Source organism: Chlorocebus sabaeus, chromosome 11 (genome assembly GCF_047675955.1).
Source record: "Chlorocebus sabaeus isolate Y175 chromosome 11, mChlSab1.0.hap1, whole genome shotgun sequence".
Taxonomy (NCBI): Eukaryota; Metazoa; Chordata; class Mammalia; order Primates; family Cercopithecidae; genus Chlorocebus; species Chlorocebus sabaeus.
In genome coordinates, this window is record NC_132914.1 from 75617171 (window position 1) to 75631473 (window position 14303).

Genomic DNA, 14303 nt, shown 5'->3' on the forward strand with positions numbered 1-14303 from the left:
ATGTGTTTTTCTAGTTTATAAGGTTCCTTTTATTAATTATTAGTAGTTTTATTTTCTATGGTCTGTAAAGACACTGGGTATGATTTCTACATTTTTGAATTTGTTCACCTCTCTGCGTCCCCAGGAACTTACTCATTCTTACATTTGAGTTGTGGGATATTACTGGTAATAATCTTGGTGATAGATATTTGTTTTTGATTTTCTATTCTGGGGAGTGAAGCAAGCTTGCTTCTCCACCACCATTTTGGAAAGGAAGAGCACAGATATTCTTTAGAAAGTATGAGAAATTGTTATAAGGTCTATGCTAAGCAATACTATAATACGATTATTGGATTAGTATTAGGAGACAATTCTCCACAGGTCTGTTTTACTTCTGTGCACCTTGTGAACAGAAACAGTGATGGTCTTTGTTCCAGATAATATTTGCAAGGATATTTTTATAACAAATAGTCTTGGAAGATAGAGATGGTCTTTTTTACTGCTTATAGGGAAAAAGGTGTTTTTCTCCAGGGCAAAAGGCAGTTATGCCCATTGCACATTACAAAACAATTATATTTCTTAAATTCAGTGTTGTTCTCCTGTAACAGAGCCCACGGCATGTGCAGGTGTCATCTGCCCCTTTTCATGTCACCTATATATTTGGGATCTGAGGAACTGATATAAGAAAAATGATATGTCCTAGCTATTGCTATTTTTAAGTAATAAACTGTCATTTGTCCCTGACCCAGGAGTCTCATGTGTTCTGCCAGCATCCATGGCAGACTAACGTGTTAGGTTGCAAATAGGGTAAAACCCAAGTTTTTCACATTTGAAATACAGACAATAGAATGTGTTTAGAAAGAACAGGAACTTCAGAATCAGACTATTTCACATTCAAATTTGATCTCTGCCTCTATGTGATCATAGGTAAGTCTAAAAACTTTTCTAAGTCCCAATTTTCTCACCTGCAAAATGGAGGATAATAATGCCTAACTTTTAATATTTATGAGACTATTAACAGAAAGCACAAAAACATGCTGATATTTTGCCTGACACATACAAAAATATAATTAATGACTATCTTTGTCTTTCCCTCTTTTTTTCTTCCCCAAATCTACGTTAGTAATTCTACTCAGGAATATCAATCAGCAGAAGATTAACTTGCAATTTATAAAAGCATTTATTTTGTATTAGTCTCTCTATCACCGGACAGGATGGTCAGCCAAGATCTGCAGCTGCACTGCCTGGCAGGTGAGACTGTAGCCTGGTCATCTAGTTAAGAGCTTTCTAATCATTAATGAATCAAGTCCAGAAATGTTCCTATATAGTGTTAAGATAATTGACAAAAGTGTCTGGAGAGAAATGATTGGGCAGCATCTTAGTAAAGCTACTCTGGCAAATCGAAGATAAGAAGGAAGAATATATTTGCTCTTTTCTTTTTTTTTCTTTCCTTTTCTTTTCTTTTTCTGCCTGCCCCCTCCCCCTCGACCCCCCACCGCTCCCTGCCTAGGGGTTTTCTTATCTTAGAAACTTATCTGAGGCAAATTTCTCAGCAAAATTGTCTGAAGCAATTGTCTCTTTCTCTTCTGTCTCATCATTTTCAAAAGACCTGGATATGGTTCAAATGATTCTTCCCATCTGTTTCTTCTCATTCCATGACCTCAATCCTTTTCCTTAGAGTTATATCTCCTTTGAACACTCATTACTGCCTGGGAACTGACTCAAGGTTGCTTGCCTCCCTCTGAGTTGGTGATCGTGCTGTGCCAGGTTCTCCTGAGAGCAGGGAGGTTGTGCGAGTGCTGTTCTGATAGTTTCCGGGCAACCATTTGTGACTCTATCTGGGTCTTACTCCCAGAATTCCATGTGTTCACAGGCCAGTTTATGTCATTTGCCTTCTAGAACAAGGCTGGGGCATATTATGTGGAGAAAAAAGTGACAACAGAAAAGAAAATGTTTATCAATAGGGAGATAGTCAATTATGTAATATGCCCCTACTGCTCAATGTTTGTTGTTGTTTTCTCAATCTATTGCTATCACAAAAAAGTATTATAATGAATTACCACTTACATATATCACGCTGTATACATGCATGGAAATTAGCAGAATCAGTTCTTAGGAGTAGAGGCTGATAAATCAACAGCGAAGGCATTTTTATTTTAATGGTCGTTCTCAAGTTGTCTCCACAGGGTCTCACTATTTTACACCCGATAGCAACATATTAGAGAAGTTACTTTTTTCACAAACTTGCCAATAGAGTTGTAAATTTTAGGTTCTTGTCATGTCTATTATAGGTTAAAAATTATCTCTTGGTATAGTTTTGGGTTTGTTATTCCTTTGTTCTGATCCCAAAATCAGATTTACTCTGAGATTGACTAGGCTTTCATATACTTAAGGGACATCTGTTTTTTTCTTTTCTTTTAACCTATAAACATCAGCTTCATATTTGTCCATTTTTCTGTTGGGTGCTGGTTTTCTACTACTTAGTTTTAAGGAGCTTCCGTATTTTCTCTCTGTGATGTACATGATTTGAGAGTTTTGTAATTTGCTTTGGGTTATAGTGTTTTAATCATAAAAAAGTTGTGTATATCTATGTCTTGTCTATATCTATCGATGAAGTTGAATTTATAAAACTTTTAATGAATTCTGGATTTGAGGTCATAATTTGAAAGGCCTTCTCCAAAACTATAAAGATATGACCCTGTATTCTCTTCTAGTATTTATATGGTCTTGTTTTCTCTTTTAAACTTAATTACCACCTGTCCTGTTGTCTGTAACGTGTGGCAGTCCTCCATTGACTAAATTTGGGATCTCAGTGAGAAAAGAGTAAATACATAGTATGGAATAAAAATAATAAACATCTGAGTTCATTAATTTATTATTTTCAATTTTTTCTTTGATAAAATAAGGCTTCAACATGTTATGAAAATGAAGGATAATTTCTTGTTGAGTTTTTGGATAGTTTGTGAGAAAGTACAAATATTTTTGGAAGAGTAGATTATATGACTAGTGTCCTTGGTTTCTTCAAAGTAGCTCTTTTCTTTTGTGAAAGGCATAATAATCTACTTTCAGACAAGAAAAGACTAGAAAATATTTAACCACATCCAGATATTTTCTCACTTTAGCACAGAGGAGAAAAATTGAGAACATGGACTTTGCTACCAGGCACTTCTTCCTACTGGCTATGTTACTCTTGGGAAGTTATTTAACTTTCAGCCTCAGTTTCTTTATAGGTAGACTATGGAAAACAATTTTTTCTTCATAAAATGTAGAGGGTTGCATTACATAAAGTGCTAAGCAAAGTGGCTGGCATATGGTGAAATTCAATTAATAACTATTTTCAGTTATTGAAGTTGAGTTTTATTTCATGTCATTTCATAATTTTTTGAAGATTGAAATATGATTAGTAATATAACCATTTATGTTAAGCAGAAATAAAGGAAACACTGAAGAATAAGCTAATATGAATTTTCAAATGTGTTGTCTCGTTACACTGATTGAAAATAGCAACTCTGGTCTATGAGATGAGGCCTTGGAGATGCTTATCTCTAAAGTATCCAGAAAATAAACTTGAAAGAACTCGCTGGCTGATGACCATAATTTGGCTAGTCCCACATCTTTCTAGTGGAGTCTAAGGTGAAATATACAAATCAAGTGATACATTTTGAAAAAGGCCCTGCTGTGGCAGTATCCTGCGTTTAAAGTGTACATCAGGCTTTTCTGGAGACACCTCGAGATGGATGTTCGATGTATAGTGTCACATTTTTAGACATGTCCCCAAGGTTTTATTATTCTGTCTCTTCATTCTTGCACTTTAGCAGCTAGAAATGGCTTTGTTGCTTGAAAATCCTGTGATACCTCTTTACTATAAATTTAGATTTTAAATGCCATTGTTATTTGGTGAAGAAATGTGCAAATCAGCATGTTCTTTTTAAAGTGCATTTTGGCTAAATTATCTTAACATATTTAATAGCTCTTAAACAAAAGGCATGCGTAATAATCACATTCCTATTTTTGTTTATGCTACCTTGCCAAAACTATAGGAGACAATGAAAAGCAACGAATTGTTCTAATCTCTGAATAGTAATAAATACTTTGTTACTATGGCTTTTAGAATTTGGCTTAGTTCAAAATACTGTTGGAGAGCTAGAGGTACAGAAATGTGAGTGGTATTAATGAAGCAAATATACATTCACAAATACACAAATAAGTAACACCTGTTCAGACAGTGGCCAATTGTTTTCTGTTGATAGAGCATTTATCTTAGCCGTCGTATTGAAATGTTGGCTAGCAATAAAAATAACACTACTAACTATTCCTACATAGTTACAAGGAGGTGTGCCAGTTATTACGACTAATAAAGATACAATGCAGCATTCAGCGTTAACATTCATAAGCTAGGTGAATTTGAAGAAATTAACTGCTGTGAGCTTTAGTTTCTGCATGTGTTTAATGTATGTAACAGTACCTACCTCAAAAGACGGTTGTGAAGATCAAATAAGAATATGCATAAAAAAACTTTTAACCCGTTGTCTAGTATGTAAGCACATAAGTCCAATGTATTAGTATAAAGATAGAAAAAGAAACACGTGCTTATTTTATTGGCACAGAGTCCTAATTTATACCTCTATATTGTCTCTTCATATGAATTTATTTTAGACATGAAGCTTACTGCCATACTTTTATATTTAAAAATTAAGTTGATTTAATTAAAATCAAAATAAAAACCGAATAAAACTCATATTTACAACCGTTTTTTTTTTTCTGAAAATCTGTTTATATACCTATTTTTTCAGTGCTCCAAGACTTGCAAAGGGTAATTAAAGCTTTAGTCGTTTCTGTAAGTAAAAGAGTATGAGTATATATTCTTTGGAGGTTTAAAAAATTCATATATGTTTATTTTGCAAATATATGTTGTATCTGGAATTTTTATCTAAAATAGGCTATCTACTTTTCAACACTGAAAATCTGTAGAATCAGGTAATGCTCCAACTTAATGTCTTCTGAGTTTATTTTGGGACTGCAACATCCAATAAGATAGCCACTTGCCACTGATGTTTATTTACATTTAAATATAAATTAATAAAACTTGATCATATTTTTAATTTAAAATATTTTTCATTAAATAAATACTATTATTAATTTAGTGTCTCTGTTGCACTAGCCATATTTCAAATCCTCAATAGTCAGTCACATGTGGCAAGTGGCTATTATATTGGACAGCGTGGATTAGAACATTTCTATCATTGAAGAAAATTCTGTTGGCTAGTTTTATCTTACAGAATCTTAGAAACTACTCTATTGCTGATGGGGTAACAGGTATTGACCCTGTATGGCTTAAGATATTTTTACAATCAGACCCCTCTCTAATTTTAAATATAAGATTTTAGATGAATTCCCAAGCTTCTTCTGCATTAATATTAAACTAATTGACATCTGACATTAATGCCGTTACCTTAGTCCAGTGATTCTCAACCTTGACTGCACAATAGAATCAGCGGAAAGATTTTTAAAAATCTAGATATCAGGCCGGGCGTGGTGGCTCAAGCCTGTAATCCCAGCACTTTGGGAGGCCGAGACGGGCGGATCACGAGGTCAGGAGATCGAGACCATCCTGGCTAACCCGGTGAAACCCCGTCTCTACTAAAAAATACAAAAAACTAGCCGAGCGAGGTGGCCGGCGCCTGTAGTCCCAGCTACTCCGGAGGCTGAGGCAGGAGAATGGCGTAAACCCTGGAGGCAGAGCTTGCAGCGAGCTGAGATCCGGCCACTGCACTCCAGCCTGGGCGACAGAGAAAGACTCCGTCTCAAAAAAAAAAAAAAAAAAAAAAAAAAAAAATCTAGATATCTAGGCCACATGCTATATGCTACATTAAAGACCAACTAGAGTAGGATCTTTAAGGACTGGCAAGCAGTCATCAGTAATTTTTTTTTTTTTTTTTTTTTAATCTTCTCAGTAATTCCAACATCTGGCAAAGCTTGTGAACTCTGGATCCAGTCACACAGATCTGGTTTTCACATTTGTCACTAATTTTTTCTCATCACTTTGTTATTTTATATTGCAAAAGCACATAGCTCTTACCACACATTGCATGATTTACTGTTTTCTTTTAAGATAATGCTTCCTGTAATTATTTCCCATGCAACATTATTTTCTCACATATTGCTTAATTTTTATTGTTATTTTTATTTCAAATCAGAAATTTTGTTTTCTAGGCACTTTTCTCATTCTTACTGCTTTTGTGCTTTTCAGGTGATGGTGAACAAAAGTTAATATAATACATCAAAACCATCAACAATAGAAAAAAAAATGATACAAAATGATGTGGAGTAAAATAAAATGACCCTTTACTACCCTTCTTCCAAATACTTGTAAAAAGATGAGAGTTAAGGTGCTTTTGCCCTAGAGCACACCTTTTATTACATGCATAATAATTCCTCACTTAAAAGTGTATAAATGTGGGAACTTTTGTATTGGCATCCTTCCAACAAAAATGATTTTTTAGGAAAAGTTTTAAAACTACCTGATGATTTGAAGAAGGCTCATGGTCCAAAAAAGATCTTATATTAGGAATTTCAGGCAAATGCTATTATAACATTTTCTTAAAATAACAGGTAAGGAAAATCTGTGGATGGTGGTAATTGAGAAATACAATTTGTTAAATAACATTTTAAGGCTGATGCTGTAGCTCACGCCTGTAATCCTAGCCCTTTGGAAGGCCTAGGCAAGCAGATTATTTGAGACCAGGAGTTCAAGACCAGCCTGGCCAGCAAGGCAAAACCCCATCTCTACTAAAAATATAAAGATTAGCTGGGCATGGTGGTGGACACCTGTAATTCCAGCTACTCGGAGACTGAGGGCATGAGAATTGCTGGAACGCTGGAGGTGGAGGTTGCAGTGAGAGAGATCATACTCTAACCTAGGCAACAGAGCAAGGCTCCATCTCAAAATAAATAAACATTAAAAAAGAACGTTTTAAACTACTGTATCTACCAACATTTTATTTTGTTCATTTATCAAAATAATTCAATATGACAGAGACTTCTAGATGTTCTCCAATACCTACTCTCTCTTTTTTGCAAAGTAATAAGTCGAACTTTTAGTTGAACATACTGAGTTTTAAAGATGAAATGGGAAGAAAATGCGTGCAAACTTAATATTTGATAGGACCAAATATAACGTATACAAACCAAATCATTATGGAGATGGGCGAATACATTAGTTGGAATACCGGTTTAGCCCAGTAGTAGAGAGCAGAGATTATAGTGGCTTGATCAAAAGGACCTTTTGCCCTTTCATGTGAGAGCATAAGAGTTTGGTTGAGCTAGCATGCTCAATCTGTAATGATCAAATATCTAGATTCCCTCTATTTTGTTGCCTTTTATCTTTAATAACAGCATCCATCTAATGACACAATATGGGTTTTGCCAGTCAGAGGAAAAGAGAATAAAAACAGAAAATAGAGGACACATTTCTTTTCTTTATAGCCATGATTTGGAAATTGCACATGGTAGGCCCATTCACATTCATTGGCTAGAACTTCGTCACACTCTTACCTAGTTTGAAGAGAAGTTGAGAATTGTTGTCGTAAGTTGAGCATCTCTGTGTGTATCCAAAAATCTTATTACTATGTAAGAGAGAAAATATGCCTTTGAGACGGAAAATACTAGTCTCTACAATAAGACACTCAAATATCCAGGCACATACTCTTACATCTACTTTAAGCATGCTCTCCTCCTCCTCAAATCAGATGACTATTTGCCATAACCAGCTAAAAATTCAAGATTTATGGAAAATGTATGGTCGTCTTCAGAACTCAAACTACAGTTTTAGAAAAATTATCTGTGGCCAGCCTCAAAGTCTGGCTTTTTGTTAGAAGTAACTCATACCAAGCAAATTAGAAGACATCAAGTTGTCCTGAGATAGTGTGGATATTAGTTTCTGCCCAAAAATCTCATGTTGAATTGTAATCTCCAGTGCTGGAGGTGGGGCCTGGTGAAAAGTGTTTGGATCATGGGGGCGGATCCCTCATGGCTTGGGTACTGTCTTCATGATAGTGAGTTCTACCAAGATCTGCTCATTTAAAAGTTTGGCACCTCCCCCCCCACACACTCTTGCTTGCTTGCTTGCTTGCTCCTGCTTTGCCATGTGAAGTGCCTGCTCCTGCTTCATCTTCTTCCATTACTGAAAGCTCCCTGAGGCTACACCAGAAGCCAAGCAGATGCCAAGCAGGTGCCAGCATCATGCTTCCTGTAAAGCCTACAGAACTGTGAGTCAATTCAACTTCTTTTCTTTACAAATTACCCAGTCTCAGGTATTTTTTTACAGCAAAATTTCTTTCTAATACATTTATCCTTTAGGCATCTTCTGAAAATATTGTCCTGCTTGAGTTGTCATTTTGTATTTCACATTAGAAAATGAAAGTTAAAAGGACTGACAATCAGATATCGTTAAGGGTTGAATTATCAAATCATATTCACAAAATCTAGAGAACTAGGCCAATATTAAACTTGACAAAGAATTCAAAAGAAACAAAGGTGAAACATGGCAACGTCTGGGACTAATGATACCCTGCACATTAGCATCCATCCTGCCCCAGACTTAATTTGTGAAATCTGAGTGATACCCACGTGGCATTACTGACACAAAGACAGCTGTTACGGTCATCAAACTGAATTTATACTCTTAATTATGAAGTGGACATGGCATTTTGTAGCAAGCCATGCTTCATAAATCTGTGAATTCCAGGTTTGTTTACCATTAACAACCTTCATAATCAAGATAAATTATTTTAAAAGCATCCAGAGATAAGAACTGTCCATTATTTTTCCACTTATGACTACTGTTATGTTTAACATGTTTACTTAGAGAATTAATTAGGTCATTTTTCTCAAGTAAAGATGGATTATACTAGGAGAAAATATGATAGACCATATAACATAGAGCTTAGAGGTAAGCTAGTTCTAAGGTTGGTTTAGAGTCCCTATTGTAACACCATGGACCCAAGCACTTTCTTTTCTTCTGCTCTACAATTTCAATGTGCTGCCTTTAATCCTTAGGTTTATTTTCTCATGGTCAACAGAAGCTTACTGCAGCTCCAGGTATCACATCTACTTTTTATGGAAAATGAAAACCTTTCCCAGAAGTTTATCAGCAAACTTAACTTTGAGTCCCATTGACATAGGTTGTCACATGCCCACGGTCTCCTTGGGAAAGACTGACTATCTGGCATTTTCTACCTCTGTAGTGTGGAAAGTAGAATCTACCAGGAAAGAATAATAGGGCAAAGGATGGAGCAGCTATTGTTTAAGTAATGAAAAGTATTCTCCACACCTTATACATTTTATTTCTAATGCAGATATAAAGAGCAAGACCATTGCTTTCCTACAACTCTGCACAAGTTCTTCTTAGCCCAGACCTAATCTCCTATACTGATGCTTGACAAAATTACATTGATAAAATGCCATTGTCTGGAGAATATTGAGAGTTACACATGAGAAATCATTCATTGAGTTAACTCAGAGTATCCCTAAATCAAATTAATCTTTCAGCTGAGCTGAAAAGCAAGTCCCAAAGATGGTTTGGAGAAATTTTTGGGATGGTGCTGTTCTATGGTTCTCATAAGTATTCACCATCACTATGAGAAGGTCTATAATTTAACAATCATGACATAGTGTATGTAACCCTATTCACATGTGAAAAGTAAAGTCTAGGTAGCATTATTTTCATTATTGAGCAAATTAAACCGAAAATACTTTAAACTCACAAAGTTGTTATGCTTTAGAATAGTAACACATGCATTTTAACTTAAGCAGGACATTTAGAAAAATTATTCAATTATCATTTTAAAAAGAAAATTTTAACGCTTTCTTTCCTTCTCATTAATGTTTATGGCATCCTAACAACTTGATTAAAGCTCATTATCATAACTTTTGCTCGTATTAGAAGGAAAACTATCTAACTCTCCCTCCTCTAAAGCTGAGGTTTTCAGCTATACAGTAAAATTTTGGTTCAAGCTAAATAGTTGCCAAGGATACACAGCTGAAAACCATTACCTAGTGTAATAGTAATCATTCAACATATTGTTATTTTAATAAAAAATACTACATTGATCAAATTATCAGCCAAAATAATTCTGCCTGATTTTCTTTAAGTAAATAATTGCTTGGCCTTGGGGTAATGCTTTGAGTTGATACCTGAATCCTGCCCTCATTTGATCAATTTCTACAGGGAAATAAAAGGAGAGAAAACTCTAGTTAATAGGCTATATATAATGACTTACTGGAGGTGAGAATGAGTAACTACCTTAATGTAGGTATGGTGGTAGAAATTCAGTAGCAAGTATAGTGGAGGGAAGGTTGTGCTATGCAAAATGACTTTAAGTTCTAACCTTCTAAAACCTTTGGGAACACTGAAGAAAAGACAGTATTTATGATTCAGTGAGAAAGTAGAAGAAACCACTGCTAGGCTCAGGAAAGATAAATGGAAAATCAGTAATGAAAACTATTGGTGAGACAAATATTGAGATATTGAGTCTGGAATACAGAACTGCAAGGTAGAAAAATTAAATAATGGACTATTTGTATCTTACCTCTCCAGCTTCCTTTTATATATTCACTCTTTTGGTCTTTAAATATTGATAGCACTTTGATCCTGCATGTCTGATTCTTCATGGCTCCTTTAAACTACCATACGTACACTTGAAGCTCACTGCACAAAGAGGAATTTCCTTCCTCTCCTCTTTATGCAGTGAGCTTCAAGGTGAGAACTTCCAGCTGCTTAGTTCTGAACTCCTTTTACATTGCAAATCTGACTATGTCGCACGTTTGTTTAAATGACATCAATAGATTTCCATTGGTTTTATGATAAAAACAAGAATTCAGAAAGTTACTTACAAGGCTCTGCACTATCTGGCTCTGTTCTATCTCCCCAGCTTTACCACTCGCCATCTCTATCATCTGTTTCTCCTTCATTTTCTGTGCTCCTGTCTTGCTGGGATCATTGTCTTCAATATCTACTTCGATGTCTTTGTACATGTTACTTCTTCTCTTTGTTTTAGCTTATCTCATGTCTCCTTCAGATCTCTGCTCAAATTTCATCTCTCCTTTTTATAGCACTTATCAGAATTGTGATTCCATATTTGTGACTTATTCATTAATACTAGTTGGAACCAGTGCTGAGTCTGTTTCTAAAAATCATAAAAGCCCAGGCATGTCTGGTAAACAATAAAGACAAGTCCAATAAAAATATATTTGCAAGCAGTAGAGAGTATCTTTGGAGAGAACTCATATAGATAATAGATTCCCAGTGGAGTTTGGATGGGCAACCCTTCTCCAAAGAGGCATATCTGAGTTACATGGAGTGGAGCTACCCCCTGCGGTTGCATATTCTAATGCACCTTCCTCCAGAGAGATGTGTTCCAGTGGATGTAGACACAATTCTAGGTGTGTTATTGTCTGTCAGTGATGGAAGGATGGTTTATGCCTCAGGTGTGGGAAGGGAAAAAATTGTATCTGTTCCATTCTCCAGTCTCAGCTTCCTATTACACTAGAGAAAACAGAAAACGGGAAATAATTTCTCTCCCATCATCATATATTTGTATTTATATTCCTATACTCTGTAGTCCTTGCTGTTCTTATGGATAAAATTCTTTGCTTCTATCTAAGACTAACCATCCTATTTGGTCACTTGATTTTATTCCCTTTTACTTAACAACATTCCTCCATTTACTTCCCCCTCTTAATTTCAGTATCTTTATTATTTTCCAGTATGCTGGCTCAACCCCACAGGCATAAAAACACATTGTAATATCAACCATGTTAAAAACAAAGCAAAACAACTTTCTTGACCCAATATTTATCTGCATATGCTCTAAAATTTCTCTGCTCACTTGTATAACAAAATTCTTCTTGAAGGCTGGCTATACTCTTGTCTCAAATTTCTCTCCTGCCATTTTCTCTCGAATCCTCTCCAAATAGTCTTTCACCAATGCTACTCCACTAAAACAGGTCTTATCAATGTCACCAAAGACTTTCAAATAATGAAAAATCCATTCAGTTAGCAGATCTCATCTTATTAAGACCATCACCTGGCTCATGTCTGTCATCCCAACACTTAGGGAGGCAGAGGCAGGCAAATCACGTGAGGTCAGGAGTTCAAGAACAGCCTGACCAACATGGAGAAACCCTGTCTCTACTGAAAATACAAAAAATTAGCTGGGTGTGGTGGTACATATCTGTAATCCCAGCTACTCGGGATGCTGAGGCAAGAGAATCCATTGATCCTGGGAGGCAGAGGTTGTGGTGAGCTGAGATCGGGCCATTGCACTCCAGCCTGGGCAACAAGAACGAAACTTCATCTCAAAAAAAACAAAACAAACAAACAAAAAAAACATTTTACACTTAATCCCTTCTTCACAAAATACATTTTTCACATAGCTTCCATAGCACTATTTAGGGTTTCATTATTTCCACACTGACTTATCCTGAGTCAGTTATTGGTTTCTTCTCCTTACCCTAATCTCTCAATTCTGCAGTTCCACAGAGCTTGGTCATTGGAGTTCTTCAGCCTACACTAGGGGGATCTCATCTAATCTCACAGCTTTAAACACTGTCTAAAACACAACACAGATTTCCAAATTTATACTCAGGAGAAGTTATATATTAACCTACTTTTCGACATCTCCACCTGTTTCTTTTTAGACAGTTCAAACTTAAGAGGTCAAAAATCAAGCTACTGAAATTCTTATTTCTCCAAACTATTTCCACCACAGCAGCCTGGGACCTATAGAGATTTATTTATTTATTTATTTATTTATTTATTGAGATGTAGTCTCACTTTGTCACCCAGGCTGGAGTGCAGTGGCACGATCTGGGCTCATTGCAGCCTCTGCCTCATGGGTTCAAGTGATTCTCCTGCTTCAGCTTCCAGGGTAGCTAGGATTACAGGCGCCTGCCACTACACCTGGCTAATTTTTGTATTTTTAGTAAAGACAGGGTTTCACCATGTTGGCCAGGGTGGTCTTGAACTCCTGATATCAGGTGATCCACCTGCCTTGGCCACCCAAAGTGCTGGGATTACAGACGTGAACCCCAATGCCCATCTGAGATCCCTTTAAAATGTGTCAGATTATGCTATTCCTCTGCTCAAAACTCTCCAACTGCTTTCCTGTTTCACCTATAGTAAAATTTAAAATACTTACAATAACTTACAGATATTCATATCAATCATCTGCTCCCTTTTCCTTTTCTGGCTTCGTGTCCTATCACTGTGTTTTAACTGTTTTTTTCAATTCTGTCTTGTCTATTTTTGGTCATTCATCACAAGGCCAAATTAACACTCAAAGTTGTTTATATCCGTCCTGTGATCCAGCTTTCACAGTGTATGAAAATCGTATCACCAACCTTATAACCAATCCCAGGTCTGTACCCCCAACACCTCCTTATCGGTCACACATCAAGCTAGTATTTCTTCGGCACTAAACCAACCCAGAGTCAGATACCAGACAGCTAAAGGGCAACACTGTGTCCAAAATCCCACTACAACTATTCAAATTAGCAGGTCCTAAGCTTTTTACCCCACCCTGCCTTGCCTTTATCATGGAAATCCCAATAAAACTCTGGCCAGTGCCTTCCCCTTGTTCCTTCTTGTTCCCCTTGTTCCCCTTGTTCCTTCTTGTTCCCCTTGTTCCTTCTTGTTCCCCTTGTTCCTTCTTCTGCCTCCCGAACAAACCTTTGTGGCTCTATCTGGCAAGTTATGCTCCCTTCTCTCTGGAACTGTAAGTAATATATATATATAAAATATATAATATATTATAAAATATATAATGCATATAATATATAATATATAATGTATATATTATATATTATATATTTATATATTTAATATAATATATAAAATATATATTACATAAAATATATAATATATAAATATGTATTAAATGTATAATATATCATATATAATAATATATAATTTATATATAATATAAATATATTATATATTAAATATATTATATATTAAATATACAATATATATTTTATGTAATACATATTATATATTTAAATATTAGCCTTTCTGTTTTCTCACTTGGTAACCTAGAAAAATTAAGATCCAAGCACAAATATCCCTGTTCCTCTCTCTCTTTCCTGTCCGGCCTCAGTGGTTGATCTCTTTACTGTTTCTCAAATGAACCAAACATGTTCTCTCAGAACATTTGCCTAGCTTTTTTCTTTGCCTGGAATTCTTTTCCTACAGTTATTCGCGTGATTCAAGCCTTTGTTTTCTTCAGGACTTGCTCAAATGCCATCTGATCAAGGTATTCACTGAC

At 35.7% G+C, this 14303-nt stretch overlaps 1 long non-coding RNA gene across 1 annotated transcript in view; it reads left to right on the forward strand.

Annotated features, from left to right (window-relative positions):
* Positions 1 to 831: 831 nt before the first annotated feature.
* The window catches only part of LOC140712865 (uncharacterized), a 136014-nt gene continuing 122542 nt past the window's right edge, over positions 832 to 14303 (forward strand). Inside the window, exon 1 of the long non-coding RNA XR_012094675.1 lies at positions 832 to 906. This is a non-coding gene — a long non-coding RNA (uncharacterized lncRNA). The remainder of the gene's footprint in view (positions 907 to 14303) is intronic.